The sequence below is a fragment of the Staurois parvus genome, unplaced genomic scaffold (genome assembly GCF_062004578.1).
Source record: "Staurois parvus isolate SC_StPar_1 unplaced genomic scaffold, SC_StPar_1.0 ptg000072l, whole genome shotgun sequence".
NCBI classification, from domain to species: domain Eukaryota; kingdom Metazoa; phylum Chordata; class Amphibia; order Anura; family Ranidae; genus Staurois; species Staurois parvus.
In genome coordinates, this window is record NW_028317868.1 from 819,946 (window position 1) to 845,770 (window position 25,825).

The 25,825-nt window shown below is 43.3% G+C and overlaps 1 pseudogene; it reads right to left on the reverse strand.

Annotated features, from left to right (window-relative positions):
- The window catches only part of LOC149469381 (uncharacterized), an 80,294-nt pseudogene extending 57,806 nt beyond the window's left edge, over positions 1-22,488 (reverse strand).
- Positions 22,489-25,825: the final 3,337 nt, after the last annotated feature.

Below are 25,825 nucleotides of genomic sequence, written 5' to 3' on the forward strand. Positions count from 1 at the left end.
ATTTCCCGACATGGTATCATGCGGACTCACCAATTAAAAGAGCAAAAGGGGTTGCTATAGGTTTCGCAAAGAATATAAGGTTTGAGGTGGAGAAGAGAATTGCGGATCCGGAGGGAAGGTTTTTGAGGGGTAAATTACAGAGAATTGAGTGTACAATAGCTAGTATATACTGTCCAAATAAGAAACCGGAGATATTCTTGAGAGGTGTATTGAAAAAATTGATGGATTTTAAAAGGGGGTTGTATGATAATAGCTGGAGACTTTAATATCTGTATGGACCTGCGGATGGATACTACCTCCCATGTGAGAAGGGAAGAGAGCAGGTCCTTGAGATTATTAAAGAAACTGATGCATGAGTGTCAATTAGTCGATATATGGAGAATCAGGAATATGAAAGATAGAGACTATACCTTTTTTTCACATGTACATGAGATCTATTCTAGACTGGATTATATATTGGTAGAACATCGATTTATAGAGTCTGTAGTAGAAGTAAAAATCGAAGGAAGTACTCTGTCAGATCATGCCCCTGTTGCAATGAAGTCAAGATGGGGTAGAGAAGAGAGAGGAGGTTATGACTGGCGGATGAATGAGGCACTCCTTATGGATGAAGAGACCGATCGAAAGATCGAGAGGGAAATTAAATGTTTTTTTGAGGAAAATGAAACAGAGGATGTGTTGATTGCAACAGTGTGGGAGGCCCACAAAGCCTACATTAGAGGACTACTCATTGCAATAGGGGCAAAAAAGAAAAAAGAAAGGAGATTAATAGACTACTAAATGAAATATATGATCTCGAAAAGGCTCATAAAAGGGAAATGTTTAAAGAGATAATGCAGAAAATAATAAAGAAGAAAGAAGAACTAGAGAATGTAATGGAGGAGGAAAAGAAAAGAGTCTTTAACAAAGTAACAAGTGAAAGGTATAGATGGGGAGATAAGCCGGGAAAATATTTAATGAGAACTCTAAGGAAAAAGAAAAATAGGAATTATATAGAGAAAATAAGAAACCCTAAGGGTGAATTAGTGCACTCAACTAAAGACATCGCTAGAGCATTTAAGGATTACTATAATGAGTTATATAATATCATACCGCAGGATATAATAAATAAAACTGAAACAGTAAATAGAGAAAAAAGAAGAACATACTTAAAAGAGGCAGGTCTACCAAAACTCAGCGAAATACAATTGAATTCCCTAGAAGCAGAAATCACATTAGAGGAAATAAAAACAGCGTTAAAAGGTACTGCGGTGGGGAAAAGCCCGGGCCCAGATGGATATACGGTAAAATATTACAAAAAATATGGTGAGTTATTAATACCCAAGTTGAAGATATACAGTGGGGATCGAAAGTTTGGGCACCCCAGCTAAAAATTTGTATTAATGTGCACAAAGAAGCCAAGGAAAGATGGAAAAATCTCCAAAAGGCATCAAATTACAGATTAGACATTCTTATAATATGTCAACAAAAGTTAGATTTTATTTCCATCATTTACACTTTCAAAATAACAGAAAACAAAAAAATGGCGTCTGCAAAAGTTTGGGCACCCTGCAGAATTTATAGCATGCACTGCCCCCTTTGCCAAGCTGAGACCTGCCAGTGTCATGGATTGTTCTCAATCATCGTCTGGGAAGACCAGGTGATGTCAATCTTAAAGGTTTTAAATGCCCAGACTCATCTGACCTTGCCCCAACAATCAGCACCATGGGTTCTTCTAAGCAGTTGTCTAGAAAACTAAAACTGAAAATAGTTGACGCTCACAAAGCTGGAGAAGGCTATAAGAAGATAGCAAAGCGTTTTCAGATGTTAATATCCTCTGTTCGGAATGTAATTAAGAAATGGCAGTCATCAGGAACAGTGGAAGTTAAAGCAAGATCTGGAAGACCAAGAAAAATATCAGACAGAACAGCTCGCAGGATTGTGAGAAAAACAATTAAAAACCCATGTTTGACTGCACAATCCCTCCAGAAAGATCTGGCAGACACTGGAGTTGTGGTACACTATTCCACTATAAAGAGATACTTGTACAAATATGGTCTTCATGAAAGAGTCATCAGAAGAAAACCTCTTCTACGTCCTCACCACAAAAATCATTGTTTGAACTTTGCAAATGAACATATAGACAAGCCTGATGTATTTTGGAAACAAGTTCTGTGGATCAATGAGGTTAAAATTGAACTTTTTGGCCAGAATGAGCAAAGGTACATTTGGAGAAGAAGGGGCACAGAATTTAATGAAAAGAACCTCTGTCCAACTGTTAAGCATGGGGTTGGATCAATCATGCTTTGGGGTTGTGTTGCAGCCAGTGGCACAGGGAACATCTCACGAGTAGAAGGAAAAATGGATTCAATAAAATTTCAGCAAATTTTGGATGGTAACTTGATGCCATCTGTGAAAAAGCTGAAGTTAAAGAGAGGATGGCTTCTACAAATGGATAATGATCCTAAACACACCTCGGGATTACATCAAGAGGCGTAAACTGAAGGTTTTACCATGGCCTTCACAATCTCCTGACCTCAACATAATTGAAAATCTATGGATAGATCTTAAAAGAGCAGTGCGTGACAGACAGCCCAGAAATCTCAAAGAACTGGAAGACTTTTGTAAGGAAGAATGGGCAAAGATACCTCAAACAAGAATTGAAAGACTCTTGGCTGGCTACAAAAAGCGTTTACAAGCTGTGATACTTGCCAAAGGGGGCAGTACAAGATATTAACTCTGCAGGGTGCCCAAACTTTTGCAGATGCCATTTTTTTGTTTTCTGTTATTTTGAAAGTGTAAATGATGGAAATAAAATCTAACTTTTGTTGACATATTATAAGAACGTCTAATCTGTAATTTGATGCCTTTTGGAGATTTTTCCATCTTTCCTTGGCTTCTTTATGCACATTAATACACATTTGTAGCTGGGGTGCCCAAACTTTCGATCCCCACTGTATATGAATGCTCTGGGAAATGAGATGGAAATGAGGGGAGAATCCTTACAGGCTAATATAGTCTTAATCCATAAAGAGGATAAAGACCCCTCGCAGTGTGCGAGTTATAGACCAATAGCGCTGCTGAATGTAGATACTAAATTGTATGCAAAGGTTTTGGCAAATAGACTGAAGGAACTGATGCCGGAATGGATACACGAAGATCAGGTGGGGTTTGTCCCAGGGAGAGAGGGCAGAGACAACGGTTTGAGATCACTGCTGCTCATACAGGAAGGTAAAAAAGGGAAAACCCCAATGATACTGATGTCAATTGATGCCGAGAAAGCATTTGATAGAGTGAGTTGGGGATTTATGATGGACACCTTGGAGGTGATGGGGATAGGAGATAGAATGAGGAAGTGGATCGGAAGGTTATATAGAGGGCCTACTGCCGCTATCATGGTTAATGGAGGAAGATCGGAGATTTTCAAGATGTCAAATGGTACAAGACAGGGATGCCCATTATCCCCACTGTTATATGTTCTATCATTGGAGCCACTGCTGTCTACGATAAGGAAGAACATAGATATAAAGGGAATATGGATAGGAGATAGAGAACATAAGGTGGCGGCTTATGCGGATGATTTGATGTTCTATGTTGGAAATCCCAGAATGTCACTTCCAAATTTGATGAAGATACTGAAGGAATACGGGGAATGATCAAATTTAAAAATTAACCCGACAAAAGCCGAAATCTTAAATATAAACCTTAAAAATAGTGAAAAAGAAAAAATACAAGGAGAATTCCCATTTGTTTGGAGAGATAAAGAACTAAAGTATCTAGGGATAAAACTGTCAGCCTTAACCAAGAATCTATATAAATCTAATTATATTTCACTATTAAACGAACTTAAGGAGGAGCTGAAGAGAGTGGGAGGTAAAAACCCGTCCTGGATAGGTCGCATAAATTTGATAAAAATGGTAATTGTGCCCAAAGTATTGTATAAATTTCAAATGATTCCAATTAAACTCCCAGAGACATATTTTAAAGAACTTAAAAAAATGATAATAAGATTTATATGGAGGAATAAAAAGCCTAGAATACGCTATGAAGTCTTGACTAGAAGTAAAGAAAGAGGCGGACTGGGTGTACCAGACTTTAAGAGATATTATAAAGCAGTGATAATGGCGAGAATTTTTGACTGGACTCATAATCCAGAGAAAAGCTGGGTCACAATTGAAAATACACTGAGTGGATCAAATTTAAGCAAGATTATATGGGTGCCAGCACAATATAGGGGATTAGAGGAAAGCACAAGCACGTATACTTTTAATGTTTTGAGAGTGTGGGAAATGTTACACAGACAGAGGGGATGGGCTTTTAATTCACAGTTAATGCCACTAAGGAACACAAAATATTTTACCCCTGGGCAGGAAAACATTGCAGGAAAATGGATTATAAAACAAGAGGCACAACTGAGAGATATAATGGTTGGGGAGGAATTGGGATCATATGGAGAGCTGGAGAAAAAAAAGGGAGAAGTTTTCAATAAGATGGATAGATTCCGATATTACCAACTGAAACATTTCTTTGAAAATCTCCCAAAGCCTATGAGAACTAGAAAAGAGTGGAATCCATTGGAGAGATTGTTGGACGCACGGGGAGATGGGAGACACGGAATTGCAAAAATATATAAAATATTAACCGAATTAGACACTGATATAAAATTAATATATATAGAGAAATGGGAAAGAGATATGGGAAGGGAAATAGATGAGGAGGCGCAAAGGAAAATGTTCAGATTAATTCACGAAAATATTAGTATGCGAGAGGTGGAAAAAAATGACAAGTGTTTGGTGAGATGGCACATTACACCTAATGTAGAGCATGAATTGAATGGGGAGATTTCACGGATGACTTGGAGAGGTTGTGGAGAGATAGGTACGTGGTATCATACGTGGTGGGAGTGTTCAAGAATACAGGTGTTTTGGTGGAAAATAGTTTATTTAGTAAGGAAAATCACTAAAATTAATATTGGATTAGACCCAGAGTTGTGTCTCCTCCATATCACAGAGCTTCCAGTGAAATTATATAAGGCCTTGGGGATATGGCATTACTTGAGTGCAGCGAAGAGTCTGATACGCAGGTTCTGGAAAAAAAGAGAGGTGCCAACAGAGGAGGATTGGATGGGCAGAGTGAACCAGATATGCGGGTTAGAAAGATTGTATTACATGCATATAGATAAGATGGAGATGTACAATACAAAGTGGAAAAAATGGGAAAAGTATAGAGAAAAAGTGAAATATATGAGGATATAACACCCCTTGAAATGGATTTAGAAATAACAGAAATGTATGGTGTGAAGGAGAAGAGAGAAAAACGCAGAGTGGGAGAGGTGGGGGGGATGGGGGTGGGAGGCTGAGGAGGGGGGAGGGGGGAAGAGGGAGGGTTGAGGAGAGGGATTTAAATAATTTATGCAAATAGGAGGATATTGTCTAAATGTCATTTTAATAGAAATGTGAATATGATTTGTATTTTGATTGATAAACTAATAAACATTTATAATGAATTTCCAGTAGAAATTTGCAAATCTGATGAACCCCTGAACTCCTTTTTTGTCCGAGGGTACCGGCCATTCCAAAATTGCTGTGATCTTTTGGGGATCCATTGCAATTCCGGCAGTAGAGATGATCAGGCCCAGGAATGGAATGCTCTGTTGCTCAAAGTTGCATTTCTCTGCCTTAGCATATAGTCCATGCTGGCGAAGCCATCCCAGAACGCATCTCACATGGTCTCGGTGTACCTCCAGACATGCGGAGAAAATCAGAATGTCATCCAGGTAGATGTAATATATAAATGATGTAGCGCTGTAATAACTCATGAGTATGGTTATAAACATATCACTCTACTGACATCCAAAAGATAGCAATTGTGACATATATAAGTGATGTGTGCAATATAGAATACACTTATAAATATCCAAGTGATCATAAACAAGTGATCATATCATCATTGTCACACAGTGCTTCCCTATACAGGGTTATGCATCATCAGATAAGTGACTTATATAAACAATGGTGATAAAAAGTCCACTATATTCGGTGTCAAGTTGTGTCTCACAAATCCACACAATGCAATGATCACACCATGTGCTGCTGTGCCAGTGCAGGTAGTGAGAAGTACTCCTATATGGCAGGCGTGCCCGCTCACTTTCCCCCTGCGACCCACAGGGGCCAAATAAGCCTCTTGGATCACCCTGGATCCTACACGATTTCTCCAGGCCAGAAATGACTCCACCACCTTCTATACTCTCTCTCCTCCTCCTTCCTCTATTCCTCTTTAGTCAGGCAATGGTAGGATGCTCATAAGTATGATGTTTGGGAATCCTGTGATTCACCAACCGTAGAGAAGTACAACCATATATAAGTGTATTCTATATTGCACGCATCACTTATATATGTCACAATTGCTATCTTTTGGATGTCAGTAGAGTGATATGTTTATAACCATACTCATGAGTTATTACAGCGCTACATCATTTATATATTAGATTTATTAGTTCTATCTTAAGGTGAGATTTGGATGTGAGCGGCTGTTCCTTTTACTCATCCTAGGAGACATAGAAGCGCAGGAGGATTTACATATATCATCCAGGTAGATGACAACAAAAACATCCAGGTAATCTCTGAAAATGTCATTAATGAAATGTTGGAAAGTAGCAGGCGCGTTGCATAACCCAAATGGCATGACCAGGTATTCAAAGTGGCCGAAACGGGTGCGGAAGGCCGTTTTCCATTCGTCCCCTTCCCGTATGTGGACCAGGTTTTATGTCCCTCTCAAATCCAACTTGGTGAAGATAGTGGCAGTCTTGAGTCTCTGGAATAGTTCAGGAACCAAGGGAAGGGGATACCGGTTCTTAACGGTAATCTTATTTAGTTTCTGATAATCCACGCAGGGCAGCAAGGACTTGTCCTTTTTTTCTACGAAGAATATTCCAGCTCCAGCTGGTGAAGTGGAGGGCCAAATGAACCCTTTCTGAAGATTCTCCTCGATATATTCCTCTAGAACTCCTAGTTCCCATTCAGATAAGGGGCAGATCCGCCCAATGGAGATTTCAGATCCGGGAAGCAAATCGATCGGACAGTCATAGGATCGATAAGGAGCAAGTATATCTGCTCCCCGTTTACTGCATACGTCAAGATAGTCATGGTAAGCTGGAGGAATTGTTTGAGAGATTTCTTTATCAGAGTCCATGCACAGTAGGGTAGGTGGACCTGAGGATACCTTGGGCAAACAATGTTCCTGGCAGTAAGAAGAGGGAAATTGGATCGAGCCCGACTTCCAGTTAATTTGAGGTTCGTGTGCCTGTAGCCAAGGAAGCCCCAGTATGAGAGGAAACAGTGGGGCGGTGATAGCATCTAGAAGTAAAAATTCCTGATGATGGGTGGTTACCGTAGTATGGATTGGTGGGGTCTCTTTGTCTACCAGTCCGGATTTAATACGGGTTCCATCAGCAAGAAAAATGTTTAACCCGTGTTCTTTTGGCAGTAATGGGATATGTTGTTGGGCGGCAAAGTTTAAATCTATGAAGCAGCTGCAGGCCCCCGAGTCAATAATTGCCATCACCTACACAGTTCTTCCGGGATGCTGGAAGGAAATGGGAACAGCCAGGTGAGTTGAACTATTTGAACATGATGGAGGAGCAGCTGAAGAAACAAAGATGCACTTACGCAATTTAGCTGAGCAGGAATGCACATAATGGCCTGGTTCTCCACAGTATAAACAGAGGTTGTGGACCCGACATCTTTGGCATTCCTCGGTAGTTAGTGAAGGATGTATTAGCCCGAGTTGCATAGGTCCCGGGGCATCCGTATCCTCAGAATCAGAAGGTTCTAGCAGGGGGATTGTGCTGGGCTGGAAACTTGGGTAGCACCCAGGTAGGCCTCAGAGCTTGGTTGGATCTTTCCAACCTGCGTTCACGTAGCCGACGGTCAATCTGGATGGCTAACGCAATCAGATCTTCCAAGGAACCAGGTATGCCTATCTGAGCTACCTCGTCCTTGAGGGGTTCGGCCAGGCCCAGGTGGAACTGATGTCGTAGGGCTGCATCGTTCCAGTTTGTGTCACCACTCCATCGTCTAAAGTCTGAGACATAGTCCTCTGCTGCTTGGCGACCCTGTTGAAGCGCATGTAATGCTGCTTCAGCTGTAGTTGTCCGCTGTGGATCGTCGTATAGCTGGGCCATGGCATTGAAGAATGTAGTCATGGTGTTTAGGTGTGGATGGTGACTCTTGAGCAGGCAGTGGGCCCAACCCTGAGGTTCTCCCTGCAGCAAGGAGATGATGAACCCCACCTTAACAGTCTCTGTGGAGAAAGTTTGTGCTTGCAGGTCAAAATACAGCTGACATGCGTTTCTGAATGCCCTGAATTTACTTTGATCCCCATTAAATCATTCTGGAGTAGGCACACAAGGTTAAGGTGAAGGTAACTGGACCACCATACTAGTACGGGTTTCTGAGGAATCACTGGCCGAAGGAGAAGTAGCCGGATCCGTTGGTACAGAAGCGGGTGTAGCCAAGGTTTGGATACGTTCTTCCAAATGTGCATATCCATCCTGTAAGATCTTAACAGCCTTGGTAAGTGTGGTCAAATGATGACATATCTCATCCAGGGGAGAAGGTCCTCTTCCAGGCTCAGACATGGCCGTATGGTACTGTCACGACTCTAACGGTAGCTCTATAGATCCACAGTTTGGGGTTCCCTAGGGCGCGGGGTCTAAGCCCCAGTCTGCTTGTTCACCAGAGCCCCTGATGGTGGGGATGGACTTGGAGCAGGCTGAGACCAGGTTGTGGCCCCAAGGTATGCCCAGCTGCGGTAGAGGAGACTTCTAGTGTCACGTAATTTAGTAGTGAGCCCGATGTGAAAAGGCAGAGCAGATCAGAGCAGGATGCAGATGGATCCATGTGGCAGGTAGCGGAGTCAGGCGGGCCGGGTTTGGTGTCCCAAAAGGCAGAGCAGACCAGAGCAGCAGGCAGAAGCATAGTCGGGTCACAGGCCAGGTTCAACAACAGGAGGTCAGAATGACCAGGAGCAGACAGAAGAATATCCAGAGACAAGACAGGGGTCAGGGCAGGAGAAGGTCAATGGTAGTCAGGAGCAGGCTAGGTTCGGCAACAGGAAACAACTCCGAGTCAGGAATCACAGGCAAAGGAATAAGACCATACGGCAATTTGGATCCTGCAGTGGCCCGTTTAAATAGCCCGCCCGTCACCGATAGGCACGCCTGGGTCCTAGTGCCTGCCCACCGCCGTCATTGGTGACAGGTGCGCCTGGGTCCTAGTGCCCGCCTTCCTGTATGCCTTGTCAGGATCCTGCGCATGCGCAGATTCGTGCGCTGCAGCGATCTTCCCTGACACTGTTGTTGAGTCCTGCAATCACATTATGAGCTCCTTGTAAAACTATTATCTCTTTCCAATAACATCTATGAACAAGAGAAGATATGGACCCCACAATTCCTCTATATACTCCACAATTCTCCCATGTGGACACCTCGTAAGTGGTTCTCCAGTATAGACTCCCAGTTTGGGGAACTCATTTAGAAGAAGCCGTCAGCTAAAATCAAACTCACTACTCTACAGTATGGTGAAGACCAAGGAGGCCTAGCAATACCAAATGTTAGACTTTATATTATAGCTGCCCAACTTCAGCATCTTACCAGGTGGGACTTAGTAGACACATTAGATCCCATCCATCGATTGCTACTTCCATCAGATACAGATTTCACATCACTCTCACACTTGTTAATGGGCTTCAGATGGCACCAGTGGGAAAGGCATGATCTCTCATCTATTTATTCCAGTCTTTTGACTCTTACCGAAGACTTATAGAAAAAAATGGGAAACAGAGAAAATAAGAGAAAGTGGTGGGAGATGATTGTGACCTCCATACCTCTCATCTCTGTCCTCTTCACAGAAACTCAGTCATTTCTTTTGCATAGAGCTTTCAGGACCCCAGCTCAATTGTTCAGCTAGGACAGGAGGGATTTCCCCTTTGACCCCACTTGTAGCGGTGATGTCAGGGATTTGATACGTGTTTTGGAGATATTCAAAAAGTGGAACGATATGACCAGTGTTATAATGTTGGTATTCAATATTCCTCGGGTGTGCCTCTTGGTGTCAATAGAGGAGGAATTATTTACACCTCCTCCTATTACAAGTCATAGAGCAATAGTGAGGCTGCTTGACCACAAAAAATATCCCGATCTTGGCTATCATCTCAAACTCCCAGCAGACAACAGTGGATTGAGCAGATGAACTCCACATTAACATGTGAAAAATGAACTCTCCAACATTGTAATTCCCCCAGGAGATGTATGTCTGGCAGAACTGGCTGGATACTCCTTGCTCACTCCTGGTTCTTCATAGGCTTTTAAAATCTTATCTCTTTTAGCCCCATAGGAGGAGAACGGCCAGTTGTATCCTACTGAATGGTAACTACATTGGAGACCCATACTTGGGGTATGATCCTTTAGACACGGGCCTCATTGATCGGTGTCAGCTATCTATGTATGTACTGGGGGGAGTTACTTGCCGTGTACAGCTGAATTGTTCTAGGTTGTTTCTTCTTTTCTCTGTTCATTTATTTATAAAAGGTAAAAGTGACACCATAGACAAAGCAAGTTATTGTTCTGTATGATCTGTAACAGTGCCACAACTGCCTATACGTGAGAATGTATGACTCCATTGTCTGGGCTGAATGTTGGGAATACTGTGCGCACTTATAAACTTTATTAATAAAATCTATTTGATTAAAAAATACTGTAGATAATGCTGTACATATTCTTTCTATTCAGAAGATATATTTAGTAATGAACATTAAAAATAGAAAGCAACTTTATGTAGCCCTTTTATATAGAATTCTATCTTTTTTCTTTCTGTACAGGTAGATTGATGAACCAGGTTTTTGGGACTTTTTTGTCTTCATGAATACAGCTGAGTCACATGGAAAATAAAACACATGGATGTCTTAATTGACTGAAAGTCTTTACTGCAGTTCACTGGAGGATTCACACGGGATACAAGTCATATCTGTGTTCTAAAAGTCATGGTTTGGATCCTCTTCCACATTGATGCAGCAGGAGAAAAGTAATTTCAGTGTTCTGGAAGTGACAATGGCTTTACAATAAAGTCCAACCCCAGTATACATAAGAGGAGTCATTTCATACTACTTGTTTGTAGATTTTACAATGGAGAGAAAATATATCACACACCAGAAGGCTTGCAAGGGAGATAAGCGATATCATTGTTCTGAATGTGGCAAAACTTTTACACGCAAGACATACCTTATAATACACCAAAGAGTTCACACTGGAGAGAAGCCATATCAGTGTTATGAATGTGATAAAGCTTTTACACGGAAGTCAGATCTTATTAAACACAAGAGGATTCACACTGGAGAGAAGTCATATCAGTGTTATGAATGTGATAAAGCTTTTCCAGTGAAGTCATATCTTAATAGACACCAGAGGATTCACACTGGACAGAAGCCATATCAGTGTTCTGAATGTGATAAAGCTTTTACACAGAAGTCAAGTCTTATCACACACCAGAGGCTTCACACTGGACAAAGGTCATATCAGTGTTCTGAATGTGATAAAGCTTTTACAGTGAAGTCACATCTTATCACACACCAGAGGAGTCACACTGGAGAGAAGTCATATCAGTGTTCTGAATGTGATAAAGCTTTTACTCAGAAGTCATGTCTTCTCACACACCAGAGGAGTCACATTGGAGAGAAGCCATATCAGTGTTCTGAATGTGATAAAGCTTTTACAGTGAAGTCACATCTTATCACACACCAGAGGATTCACACTGGAGAGAAGCCATATCAGTGTTCTGAATGTGATAAAGCTTTTACACAGAAGTCAGATCTTATCAGACACCAGAGGATTCACACTGGAGAGAAGTCATATCCGTGTTCTGAATGTGATAAAGCTTTTACACGGAAGTCATGTCTTATCACACACCAGAGGAGTCACACTGGAGAGAAGTCATATCAGTGTTCTGAATGTGATAAAGCTTTTACTCATATGTCACATCTTATCAGACACCAGAGGATTCACACTGGAGAGAAGTCATATCCGTGTTCTGAATGTGATAAAGCTTTTACACGGAAGTCATATCTTATCGCACACCAGAGGAGTCACACTGGAGAGAAGCCATTTTAATGCTCTCAATGTGACAAAACTTTTTCAGTTAATGCTGGTCTAATCTATCACCGGAGGATTCACAAATCTCAGCATAGATTAAATTCTGGAATAAAAGGGATATTAAAGAAGTTTCAGGTGTCACAAGTTAGTTTCACATCCCCAATGTCATCCCACAAGCTAGAGAAGAAGAGAAAAGATAAAATGCTACTCTAAAAGAAACAAACTAAAATCTGAGCAAACTGGAATGTAATGATTGGATGAACTGAGTTTAGTGCTTATGTCCATCAATACACAACTAGAAGGGATTTGAATATTTTATCTTTTGACAATTTGTTTTAAGATAAGCATTAAAAACTGAACAGCTTCCCTCATGATTCTCATCTTTATCTTTTTTATGGAGCTTTGAATGAACATGCAATGCATTTTCATGATTCTCCAACTGAGTTGTGTTTCCAAGCATTTTCTTCATTTCTGGATCCTGAGGTAATACATGACCAACACTGCCTCAGTACCAGAGACTAGGATGGGGTCTATTGTCATCTTACCAAGTCTCTGAAGCCTCAGTGGGAGAGTCCATTCCAGGTTCTTCTGACTATTGATACATGATCAGCCAGGCTTGAGTTCTCCAGCTAAGCCCACCTTGTCCACTCCTCCCATTACCTGTTCCATCTCCTCTCCCATTATCAATGCCTTCTTTCCACATTTCATCTCTCATTGATATTATTATTATTGTTATTATATAGGATTTATATGGCGCCAACAGTTTGCTCAGCGCTTTACAATATAATGGGAGACAATACAGTAACCATACAGTTTAATACAAGAGGGATAGGAGCTTACAATCTAGGAGGGAGGGGCTAGTGGTACAAAAGGTAGTAACTGTGGGGGATGGACTGGTTGAAAGAGTAGAAGATTCCATTATTAGCTGAGGGCAGGATAGGCTTCCCTGAAGAGAGGTTTTTAGACATCACCTAAGAGTGAGCAGTGTAGGCAATAGTCTGATAAATTGGGGTAGAGAGTTCCAGAGGATGGGGGAAGCTCTGGAGATGAGCATGGGAGGAGGAGACAAGGGAGCTAGAGAGCAGGAGGTCGTGCGAGGAGCGGAGAGTATGGTTTGGGTGATATTTGGAGACAAGATCGGTGATGTAATTTGGGGCAGAATTATAAATGGCTTTATATGTTATTGTTAGTGTTTTGAATTTTCTCCATTGGGCAATGGGAAGCCAGTGAAGGGATTGGCAGAGAGGGGTGAAGGACACTGAGTGGAGGCCAGTGGAGGGATTGACAGAGAGGGGTGGAGGACACTGAGTGGAGGCCAGTGAAGGGATTGGCAGAGAGGGGTGTAGGACACTGAGTGGAGGCCAGTGGAGGGATTGGCAGATAGGGATGGCTGATACAGAATGGTTTGTAAGGTGGATGATATCAGCAGCATTCATGATAGACTGATGAAGGGATAGCCTGCAATGAGGTCGGCCAATGAGGAGGGAGTTACAATAGTCAAGGCGAGATATAACAAGGGAGTGAATAAGTTGCTTAGTGGTTTCCGAGGTTAAGAACGGCCATATCTTGGAGCTGTTGCGGAGGTGAAGTCTACAAGATTTGGACAGTGATTGGATTTGGGGCTGAAATGACAGATGGGAGTCTAGGATTAAACCTAGCACCCTGGCATGAGGGGAGGGACTGATGGTTGGGCTGGGGGCAATACTAAGAGCTCAGTTTTGGAAAGATTGAGTTTGAGGAAGTGGAGTGACATCCATGCCGATATGTCACTTAGTAGGGTAGTAATGCGAAAGGAGACTGAAGGGGTGAGGTGTGGAGCAGACTGAAGGGGTGAGGTGAGGGGTAGAAAGATAGATTTGTGTGTCTTTAGGATAGAGATGGTACTTAAAGCCATGAGAGTTTATCAAGTAACCAAGGGAGGAGGTGTAGATGGAGAAGAGTAGGGGTCCAAGGAAAGAACCTGGAGGGACCCCTACAGAAAGAGGGAGTGAAGAGGAGGAGGCAGAGTTAAAGGTAACGCTGAATGAGCTCTGTGATAGGTAGGAGGAGAACCAGGAGATGGCAGAGTCTTGGAGGCCAAGAGAGTGGAGTTTTTTGAGGAGGAGGGGATGGTCAACCGTATCAAAAGCTGCAGAGAGGTCATGTAGTAAGAATAAGGAGCAGTGGCCATTGGTTGGGATGAGTATGGAGTAGTGGCCATTGGTTGGGATGAGTACGGAGTAGTGGCCATTGTTTTGGATGAGTATGCAGTAGTGGCCATTGGTTGGGATGAGTATGGAGTAGTGGCCATTGGTTAGGATGAGTACGGAGTAGTGGCCATTGGTTGGGATGAGTATGGAGTAGTGGCCATTGGTTGGGATGAGTATGGAGTAGTGGCCATTGGTTGGGATGAGTATGGAGTAGTGGCCATTGGTTTTAGCAGTTAGTAGATCATTAGTGAGTTTTAGTAGGGTAGTTTCAGTGGAGTGTAGTGAGGGAATGCCAGACTGTAAAGGGTCGAGAAGGTTGTCAGTGAGATGGGAGCTCAGGCGATTGTAGACTAAGAGTTCTAATAGTTTAGAGGTAAATGGCAGCAAGGAGATGGGTCTTAAGTTGTTCAGGTTTGTGGTGTCCAGGGAGGGCTTTTTAAGTATGGGAGTGATGTACGCATGCTTTAGAGGGGAGGGGAAGGCACCAGTAGAGAGGGAAAGATTGAAGATGTGAGTGAGGGAGCATAGGATGGAAGAAGAAGGTGACTGTAGTAGTTGTGAGGGGACAGGATCCAGGGGGCAGGTAGTGAGACTGGCTTCTGAGAAACCTTAGTTGACCTCTTTGGTAGTAGCAAGGTCAAAAGAGGAAAGTGTTGAGGGAGGTTTAGTATAAGGTATGCTAAGTGGGATGGATGTCTGTGCAGTGGAGATGCCCCTACGAATTACATGAATCTTGTTTTTGAAGTGATTTGCAATCTCGTGAGCACTGAGTGAGGTACTGGGTGGAGGTTGAGAAAGTTGAGAGTTAGAAGTAGAGAAGAGACGACGAGGACTGGATGACAAGGTATTGATGAGAGTGACAAAGTAGGCTTGTCTGGTAGCATGGAGGGAGGAATTATATGTTAAGAAAGCAGATTTATATCGGGTGAATGCTTGGTGAGATTTGGTTTTACGCCACAATCGCTCCAGCACACGACTATGTCGTTTAAGATCTCTGGTGTTGTCAGTCTGCCAAGGTTGTAATGGTCGGGGCCTGATGCTTCATGTTAGAGGAACAAATGAGTCTAGTGTGGATGAAAGTGAAGTGTGAAGGTGATGAGATTGTGATCATAGAGAGGAAAGGGGGTGTTTGTGAGGTTGTAGGATATCCTCTCATGGGTGACAACCTTTCAGGCAGGTCTGCGGCTGTGACACCAGCTAGAAAGAAGTCTGTTCAGTGAGAAAACAACATCCCAAGCTGATGCAGGCCTTCCAATACTGAGTTACTGCTGATTTAGGGGATGTATTCAGCAGTAAAACGTAAGCCCAGCTGGCCACTTGTGTTCCATGTGGTTCTGCCAAATGGGATTCCATCAGGTGAAGATCAGAAATCCTTGTTCCATGTTTTCTCTTTCCAGCTATTACTCCTCTCCATAGACTAATCACACAATACAACTGCCAGAGATCTGAACTTACAAAGTGCTGAGTGTGCGGTCATATTCCTACCACTTCTTCCGGGGGACTGACATTCCTCTGATTGGGGTTCACAATAATCACTCTGAGTGCACACATCTCTTTTTGGTGGAAAGTTTGTAAAGAAAACTTCTTCTCCCTGGAAATATTACAACGTTGGCACCAAAGTGTAACTATGGGCAAAATCAGTAATGACATTAATAATGAAATCTGTCATTAGCAGAGCAGGTTTTTGCTTTTCCGAGTCTCCTATTGTTTTATTTTTTTGTTGTCCCTCCCAGTAGATTGTTTTTTTTTGTACTTCCTGTAGAAGACTAAGTCTTTTGGGAAAAATGGCAGTTGGAGGGGTCGGGGCAAATCCTATAACACTGCTGGGGGTGCTCACAACTGTCAGTTGTCATTCATATGGGGGTTGGACCTTATAGAGAACCTGTTGCTGTAACTGCTGTAGAAGCGTTAGCTGAAGTTGGGCTTTACTTGTTGTGTGTCTTACTTATAATCTGTCTAAGACTTCCCTGTACAGGGTGACAACGCTGCTGTGTAATGTTCCTGCAGAATGATCAGGGTTGTCACCCTGTTACAGAAGGTGGGAAAATAACAGATCTACAGACAGGACCAACAGCTGATACAACTATGTTTCAGAGGGAACTCTGGGAATGCTAATGACAGACTGCATTACACATTCAGTTAGCAGACTTCCTGCTGTTGGTCTGATGTTTGAATTGTGTTCTGATATTTACTGTCCTGCTGTAAAAGGTGTAAATGATCGCCCGCATGTTTCCTGTAGTAGCAGGGACTACAAACTCCTATCAGGAATAGTAGGATGATAAAATGTAAGTTAATAGATAGGCCGCGCCCTTACAATAAGGTATATCTATATAAATTATATATTAGATTGTTATTAATAAACACTGGCTGGATTTTATCATGAATAATTCACATATGAAAAAATAAGAGAAATCATTATAAAGTACAGCAAAAAGATTTTCTGGATATATATGTGTGAATTTTTGTTTTTAAATAAGAAATGAATAATAAATATGAATAATAGAAAAATATATAAAAAATAATAATAAACAAATAAATAAAAATAAAAAATATAAATGAAATATAATCACAAAATTTTGAAAATGAAAAGATGAAAAAGAATCTAAAAATGAAATGGTGTCCAAAGTCTATGAATAATAGCGGAGTATTCTATTCGTGTCCACAATAGTAATTGCTGTATATAAGGAACTGTAGAAATAAATCCTTGCTTGAATATTGACCCTTTTATGGGCTCACCTTCTTGTTAGCCTATTGCTGGGCTGACACAGCTTTTAAGAGGTTTGTATTGATGAGATCCTTTGGACCTCCCCTGGGTTTTCCTGGATTGGTCACTTCTAATGTGCTTGTATGGACATGATGATCTCTGCTTCCTTCTGATGCTGGATGTGGCTCCATCTCCCTATTTTTCTCCTCGTTAGTATAGTGGAAGAAAGAAGAGATATTTGGTGTCTTATCGTTTTAATAAAAAGATTTATTTAATGCCCTCTATATGACCTCACATGTCAATTTCAATGCGCTTTGTAATAGATAAAACCGCTAAATGCGGATGTGACAGGCTTCCTCCGTGTGTCTACACACACTGTCTATACCCGCCGTTACTGAAGTTGGGTTGCTGTGGTGACGTCAAAGCCCCTCCCCAATGTGTTGCGCCACAGGGTCACGTGGCTTCTTCCGGGGGATGTGATAGGACAATCACCTTGCCTGGACTTCTTTTATAATAGTTTGGCGCCATTTTCTTGAAGTATGTATGGTCGCGGCCATCTTTTTGGGGCCAAACCTTTATAGCTATCATTACGGACAGCTGTATTGATCAAATTGAGACAATGTTGCTAATTGTGATGTTGTTTGTGTGAAAACATGTAACTGTTATATCCACTGTTTAACAACCCTGTATACGTCGGCTATATAGACTGCATGTAATTGGCAACAGGGAAGTCGGTCACATTTACTTTTAACAATAAGGTTTAATCCAAAATTTATTACAAAATGCATATACAAAAATAGAAAAAAGAAAATACGTACATATATATATAATCAATTAAAAACAGTATAAAGTGCTTTATATTGACTTACAACTATTAGTTTTTTAGTTTTTAGGAATAGTAGGATGGATACCTACCCAGGGGGGTCACCTTTTTGGATTTGGGGGGAAACATTACACATGGTTTCTTTCCATTAATGACACCGACAAGGGGAGTCTCACTTCACTAACAATAGGAGAGCCAATCACAGGCCAGTAACATTTCATGGTGTCTCAATGTATTGCAGAATGTTTAATCCCCATTGGTCCAATGGATTCCTAGTCCTTCCATATACATTGTTTCATGTGTGGAAGGAGCGCCCTAAAATGTCTTCCCTTCAATTCCACCCATAGCTGTACTTTAGGTAATGTTGCCCCTCCCCCATATCTGTAAGGGAAAGCCTCAATTTCTCCCAATACTCCCCTGGCCTTCCAGTGAGAAGAAACATTTTCTCTGGAGTGGAGATGTTTTATGCAGTGAGCCCTTCATAGACGGGATGGGGAATCTAAGTAATCTAAGATAAGTAAGATGAACCGGTGTACTGGAGTCATGGATCAGATAACCAATGACATCATTGATGGTATAGCAGAGCTGACAGCAGAAGTGGCTCCATCACCTAAGGTGGTGTCACAGAACTGCATGGCGGCTGACTATCTCTCAGAAGATCAAGGCGGAATCTACAAACTGGTGTCAGAGAGTGTTGTTCATTTATATTAGATCATGAGGATCTCAGAAGGAGATATCTACACAAGGTAAAGGAGTTCCAACAGTCACCTGGGTGGGGTGAAGTGGGATCCATTTTCTTGGATGGGGTTAGTTGGAACTTGGTTGAGTAATATGGCGGCTTTGCTTCTTAGGCTTCGTAGTTGCTACTATAGATTTGATCATAATCGTATACATTGTTGCTGTTGTGTCTTTTGCTGCCAGTTGATTTTGCTTGTTTATAAACATGATTACATTCACATTGTTAGGCCAGAAGATTATTTAAAGCCCCCTTTTATTTTCTGAAAGCAGAGACCCTGGAGAATAAAATGGTGGTGGTTACAATTTTTTATCACACAATATTAGCACTGCTGTCTATGAAATGCATATTTTCAGTAAAAAACACTAACAATAATTCCAGTGCAGAAAAACACAATATATGACCCAATTTGATGAAAAATGAAAGATGAGGTTGGCATCAAGTATATAGATACCAAACATGTCAAGCTTTAAAATGTCATGTGCTTGTGAAATGGTGACAAACTTCAGTACCATAAATTGTCCATAGGGGACGCTTTAAAAGCCTTTACAGGTCATCAGTTTATATAGTGAACCATGAATGATGGCCCTAGAGTTATTCCTCTCCCTCTGGTGTGTGCAGAGATATGTACAATGTGTAGTGTGAGTGATGGTTACATAAGTGGGCGGGGCTGGTATTAATGAGGGGTGTGTCATATGTTAATCATTTCTTATAATAGATGATATATATGGTATAAATAGATCCTTGAAATGTAAACAATCTATCTCTTTCCTTCTGTTGTTAAAGTGTCACATATATATGATGAATAAAGTTGGATGATATTTTCACCGCACAATACCGTGGTCTGGGTTCTTCTACAACATCCCCCCAAAAATGTCCTCTTCCAGTTCTAGGAGTCTGGTGGAATGGGACACAAGCTGATGGTATCTCTTAGGCCCCTTGTACATGGGGGGTCCGGCCCCTGTGGGTACAATGCTGTCATTATAATACACCTGGTAGGCACAGGTACAGCGTCCAGCCCCGCTGCCTGCAGCCTGTCAAAGTCTACACTACAGCTGGACGGGGCTCAATGCTGCACCACGTTTACCTCGTGTTTAGGGCGCTCTGTGTTCAGGGAGAAATGGCCGCCATCCTGATCAGACAAAGCATAGAGCAGATGTAGGCCGGTGCAGTCTGCTTCTTCCACTGTAGGTGGCGCCCGACCAGAGTGACATCCCAGCCTGGAGAGGAAGTCGGGGGACACTTGGCTTCTCTGTGGTTTCCCGGTTCCTGGAAACGGTGTGGAATGAAGGGGTCCATGGAGTCCTGGGGACATTTATTTTTATTTACACTTTTTAAAAATCATTTTGTTCCTGAAGATCACTAAACCCCAAATCTGATGTATTCTTTGATAGCAGACACCCTATATAATACAATGTTGGGAGTTGTCATTTTCTATGTTACATGATATTAGCACAACAGTTTATGAAAGGCAACATTTCAGGAACAATATAGTAACGTTTATTTCTGAGCACATAAATGCAATTCATGACCTATTTTCTGGTGAAATATAAAAGATGAGGTTGTGCCGAGGAAATGGGATTCCCAACATGTCAAGCCGTAACACTGTGTGCACTTGGAACGCTTTAATAGCCCCTCCAGGTCATCAGTATAGAGTTACACAGGAGCACTGGTGCTCCAATCATTGCTCTCCCTCCGGCGTGTGCGCTGATATGTAAGGTGTGTGGGGATCACTGTGTTCCTATGTAGGCACCCCAATGTACATGTCACGTCCTGGTCTGTGTATAGGAGGTCCGCTGAGCTCCCTCTGTCCTTCCCAGTGACACCCACCATGACAGCGCCGGGCTCTGCTGTCCCACATGGTGTCAGGGGGAGGGGCACATCTCAGTGGTGGGTGTGGGAATGATAGGCGACTTCACAGCCACTTGTATCACTTCCACATGACAGCCGACATTCGGATTTACTAAAGTCCACACACTCCCGGCTGTATAGCGGTGGGCAGTGTGGGGGGAAATAACACGTCTGCAGCATTGTTAAAAATCCAAATCCCCAGCAAGTGGCTGCAGGTTCATATTTTACCACCCCCCTACGTTGGCACCCTAAGATGGTTGCCTAAGCCTCCTTAAGGTGGTCATTGGATTTTGGGACCTGTATGTGGCAAGGCTGCCAGAAAGTCTCTCACTTGTGGTGTCCTCATACTGGGGAGAAGTAGCAGAATGTGTTTTGGGGTGTAATTCCACATCTCCCCATGGCGTGTGCCAGAAATAGCTCATTAAATGACAACTTGGTGTAAAAATAGATTTTCATTTTCATTTTCCAATAACTTATGGCAAAAACTGTAAATGTTCCATGGACACAACATGCCTCTCAGCACATACCTTGGGATGTATCCTTCCCATAAAGGGGACATTTGGGGATATTTGTAAGGTCCGGGCATTTTAGTGCCTCAAGAAATGTGATCGGCAGTCAGAAAGTAACAGCGACGTAAAAGCTGCATAAATTCCATTCTATATCCCATAGTTTGTAGACGCCATAACTTCACACAGACCAATCAATATCCACGGATTCAGCTATGCTTCTACCAAAGACACGGAGCAGAATACACGTTGTACTACATGTATGAAGAAATCTGATTTTATGGGATATGTTTTATAACAAAGTAGAAGATATCACAGGCAGGAAGCTCCATGTGGGAGGAATTATAGAGGAGACGTTGCTGGAAGTGTGAGCAGAGGAGGTAATGAGATTGTATTTGATCATATCTCCCATCACTCTCCTGGTCAGGCTCCGGTCACACCAGGAATTGTATGTTTCTCATGACTCCCCACGGTCAGTTTCCTCCTGCTCATGGGCCAATCGCACTGCACTTTGTGAATGGGCCGCATTGAAACACTGAGGACTTCATAATCCTTCCCATGGACCCCTCCCCCTTTATATTTCCCCTCTTACCATACAAACTGCTTTGGCAATGCTACAATGTCATTTGTTCCTGCCAATAAAGCTCATTGAATTGAGAGGGAAAGAGAAGGAAAGATGGTGTCACTAATCATGGTGGGACGCCTCATTTGCGGAGTTCCCGGTTTTGTCCTCTAACCCCCCCGGTCACATCCAGCTTACAGTGAAGTCGTACGATTTCCAAGTTGGGGGAAATGCCGATTTCAGGAGTGACACCGATGTCTATGCCAATCCCACCAATAGTAGTGCAGGGACGACTTTAGAAATCGCTGTGACTCCCACCAAGTCACACCCACCGATATGACCCATCATTGTGGGCAGTAGGGGGCGACTTGTGATCTGCAAGAAGCATAGCATGGAAATGGCATGCCGAGTGACACCCCATGTGACCGGGGACTAAACACTGAAAGAAGCGGACTTCTCTCTCAGCCAACCTCTCTCTGTATTTGTTTCTTCCATAGAGAAAACCCAGAGAGTCCTGGATGGGAATGATTGGTTTCCACAAAAAGACAATCAGCAGAAAGAAATGTCCTGTTTTGGTGGTGTCACTGGAAGGAAAGAAATGTCCTGTGTTGTTGGTGTCACTGAAAGGAAATAAATGTCCAGTGTTGGAGGTGACTTCTCTGTAAAAGCTTTGCCACATTCAGAACACTGATATGGCTTCTCTCCAGTGTGAACAATCTGGTGTGCAATAAGATATGACTTCTTTGCAAAAGCTTTATCACATTCAGAACACTGATATTCAGAACACTGATATGGCTTCTCTCCAGTGTGAATCCTCTGGTGTCTGATAAGACCTGACTTCTGTGTAAAAGCTTTATCACATTCAGAACACTGATATGGCTTCTCTCCAGTGTGAATCTTCTGGTGTCTGATAAGGTTTGACTTCGATGTAAAAGCTTTATCACATTCAGAACACTGATATGACTTCTCTACAGTGATATGTTTTGCCTCCATTGTCACATCCAGAACACTGAAATGACTTCTCTCTTGTCCTCTGAGGCTGGATCAATGTTGAAGAGGATCCAAAACTTTTATGACTTTTAGAACGTGGATCTGACTTGTATCCTGTGTGAATCCTCCAGTGAACTGCAATAAAGACTTTCAGTCAATTAGGACACCCATATGTCTTGTTTCCATGTGACTTAGTTGTATTTAGGAAGACCAACATGACCGAAAATTTGGTTCACCCATCCACCTGCATAAAAAATAAATATCAGAATTCTATATAAAGGACTAAATAAAGGTTCTGTTAATTATTAAAATGTATCTGATACATAGAAAGAATATGTACAGCATTATATAAATGTTTAATCAAATAGATTTGATTAGGAAGGTTTCTAAGTGCGCACAGTATTCCCAACATTCAGCCCAGACAATGGAGTCATACATTCTCATGTATAGGCAGTTGTGGCACTGTTACAGATCATACAGAACAATAACTTGCTTTGTCTATGGTGTCACTTTTACCTTTTATAAACAAATGAACAGAGAAAAGAAGAAACAGCCTAGAACAATTCAGCTGTACACGGCAAGTAACTCCCCCCCCCATACATAGATAGCTGACACCAATCAATGAGGCCTGTGTCTACCCCAAGTATTGGTCTGTAAAGTAGTTACCATTTAGTAGGATGGAACTGGATCGGTCTTTTTTTTGTGGCTAAAAAAGTTAAACCTGTAAAGTGTCTGAAGACGTACCTGGGGGGGAGAAACACCCAGAATATCCAGCCAGTTCTGCCAGAGAGACATACAGTATCTCACAGAAGTGAGCCCCCCCCCCCTCACATTTTTGTAAATATTTGATTCTCTTTTCATGTGACAACACTGAAGAAATGACACTTTGTTACAATGTGACGTAGTCAGTGTACAGCTTGTATAACATGGAAATTTGCTGTCCCCTCAAAATAACTCAACACACCGCCATTAATGTCTACACCGAAGGCAACAAAAGTGAGTCCCCCCTTAAGTGACAAGGTCCAAATTGGGCCCAATTAGCCATTTTCCCTCCCCAGTGTCATGTGACTTGTTTGTGTTACAAGGTCTCCCCAGCTTCTCGCCCCTCCCCTATACACATCCCTCCCCAGCTTCTCACCCCTCCCCTATACAAATCCCTCCCAGCTTCTCACCCCTCCCCTATACACATCCCTCCAAGCTTCTCACCCCTCCCCTATACACATCCCTCCCAGCTTCTCACCCCTCCCCTATACAAATCCCTCCCAGCTTCTCACCCCTCCCCTATACACATCCCTCCAAGCTTCTCACCCCTCCCCTATACACATCCCTCCCAGCTTCTCACCCCTCCCCTATACACATCCCTCCTAGCTTCTCACCCCTCCCCTATACAAATCCCTCCCAGCTTCTCACCCCTCCCCTATACACATCCCTCCCAGCTTCTCATTCCTCCCCCATACACATCCCTCCTCAGCTTCTCACCCCTCCCCCATACACATCCCTCCTCAGCTTCTCACCCCTCCCCTATACACATCCCTCCCAGCTTCTCACCCCTCCCCCATACACATCCCTCCTCAGCTTCTCACCCCTCCCCTATACACATCCTTCCCAGCTTCTCACCCCTTCCCCATACACACCCCTCCCAGCTTCTCACCCCTCCCCCATACACATCCCTCCCATCTTCTCACCTCTCCCCTATACACACCCCTCCCAGCTTCTCACCCCTCCCCTATACAAATCCCTCCCAGCTTCTCACCCCTCCCCTATACACATCCCTCCAAGCTTCTCACCCCTCCCCTATACACATCCCTCCCAGCTTCTCACCCCTCCCCTATACACATCCCTCCTAGCTTCTCACCCCTCCCCTATACAAATCCCTCCCAGCTTCTCACCCCTCCCCTATACACATCCCTCCCAGCTTCTCATTCCTCCCCCATACACATCCCTCCTCAGCTTCTCACCCCTCCCCCATACACATCCCTCCTCAGCTTCTCACCCCTCCCCTATACACATCCCTCCCAGCTTCTCACCCCTCCCCCATACACATCCCTCCTCAGCTTCTCACCCCTCCCCTATACACATCCTTCCCAGCTTCTCACCCCTTCCCCATACACACCCCTCCCAGCTTCTCACCCCTCCCCCATACACATCCCTCCCATCTTCTCACCTCTCCCCTATACACACCCCTCCCAGCTTCTCACCCCTCCCCCATACACATCCCTCCCAGCTTCTCAAACCTCCCTCATACGTATCCTCTACCAGCTTTTAACCCCTCCCCCATATATATCCCTTCCCAGCTTCTCACCCTCTCCCCCATACACACCCCTCCCAGCTTCTCACCCCTCCCCCATACACATCCCTCCCATCTTCTCACCTCTCCCCTATACACATCCCTCCCAGCTTCTCACCTCTCCCCTATACACATCCCTCCCAGCTTCTCAAACCTCCCCCATACACACCCCTCCCAGCTTCTCACCCCTCCCCCATACACATCCCTCCCATCTTCTCACCTCTCCCCTATACACACCCCTCCCAGCTTCTCACCCCTCCCCCATACACATCCCTCCCAGCTTCTCAAACCTCCCTCATACGTATCCTCTACCAGCTTTTAACCCCTTCACCATATATATCCCTTCCCAGCTTCTCACCCTCTCCCCCATACACATCTCTCCCCAGCTTCTCACCCCTCCCCCATACACATCCCTCCCAGCTTCTCACCCCTCCCCCATACACATCCCTCCCTAACTTCTCACCCCTCCCCAGTTTCTCATCCATCCCCCATACATATCTTCTTTAGCTTCTCGCCCCTCCCCCATACACAACTGTAATGGAACTGACCCCAGACTGTGCTTGAGTACTTCCATTAGAATACCACTTCCCCCTCCGAACACCGACCACAGACACCACAGACACCACAGCCGACCATACAAGACTAGACACCAGTCCTGAAGTAAACCAGGAGGTAGACTACTTTATTTGAACACAGATACAAGATATATACACTCAGGGGACAATCCCCCCTCCCTGCATAATGACCCTGGGCGGGGCAATCTACATTTAGTAACAAGAGACACAAAGGTATTCAAACTTCACACCAGCAGACAGTCCCATCAGGAGGGAGGGCCGCTGGAGACACCCCCCACCAACCAATAAACACAAACACATACATCCCATAATAGTTTGCTCCCAAGCCAGACACACAATTGAACAATGGGATGCAATCACATGGCATTAAACAATGAACAACCCCCCCACCCCACCTATACATGTCTACACAATATCAGGACATCTCACCCTGCACCCCTAACAGGCACAGGGTGACTTACACATAAGAGGGATATGG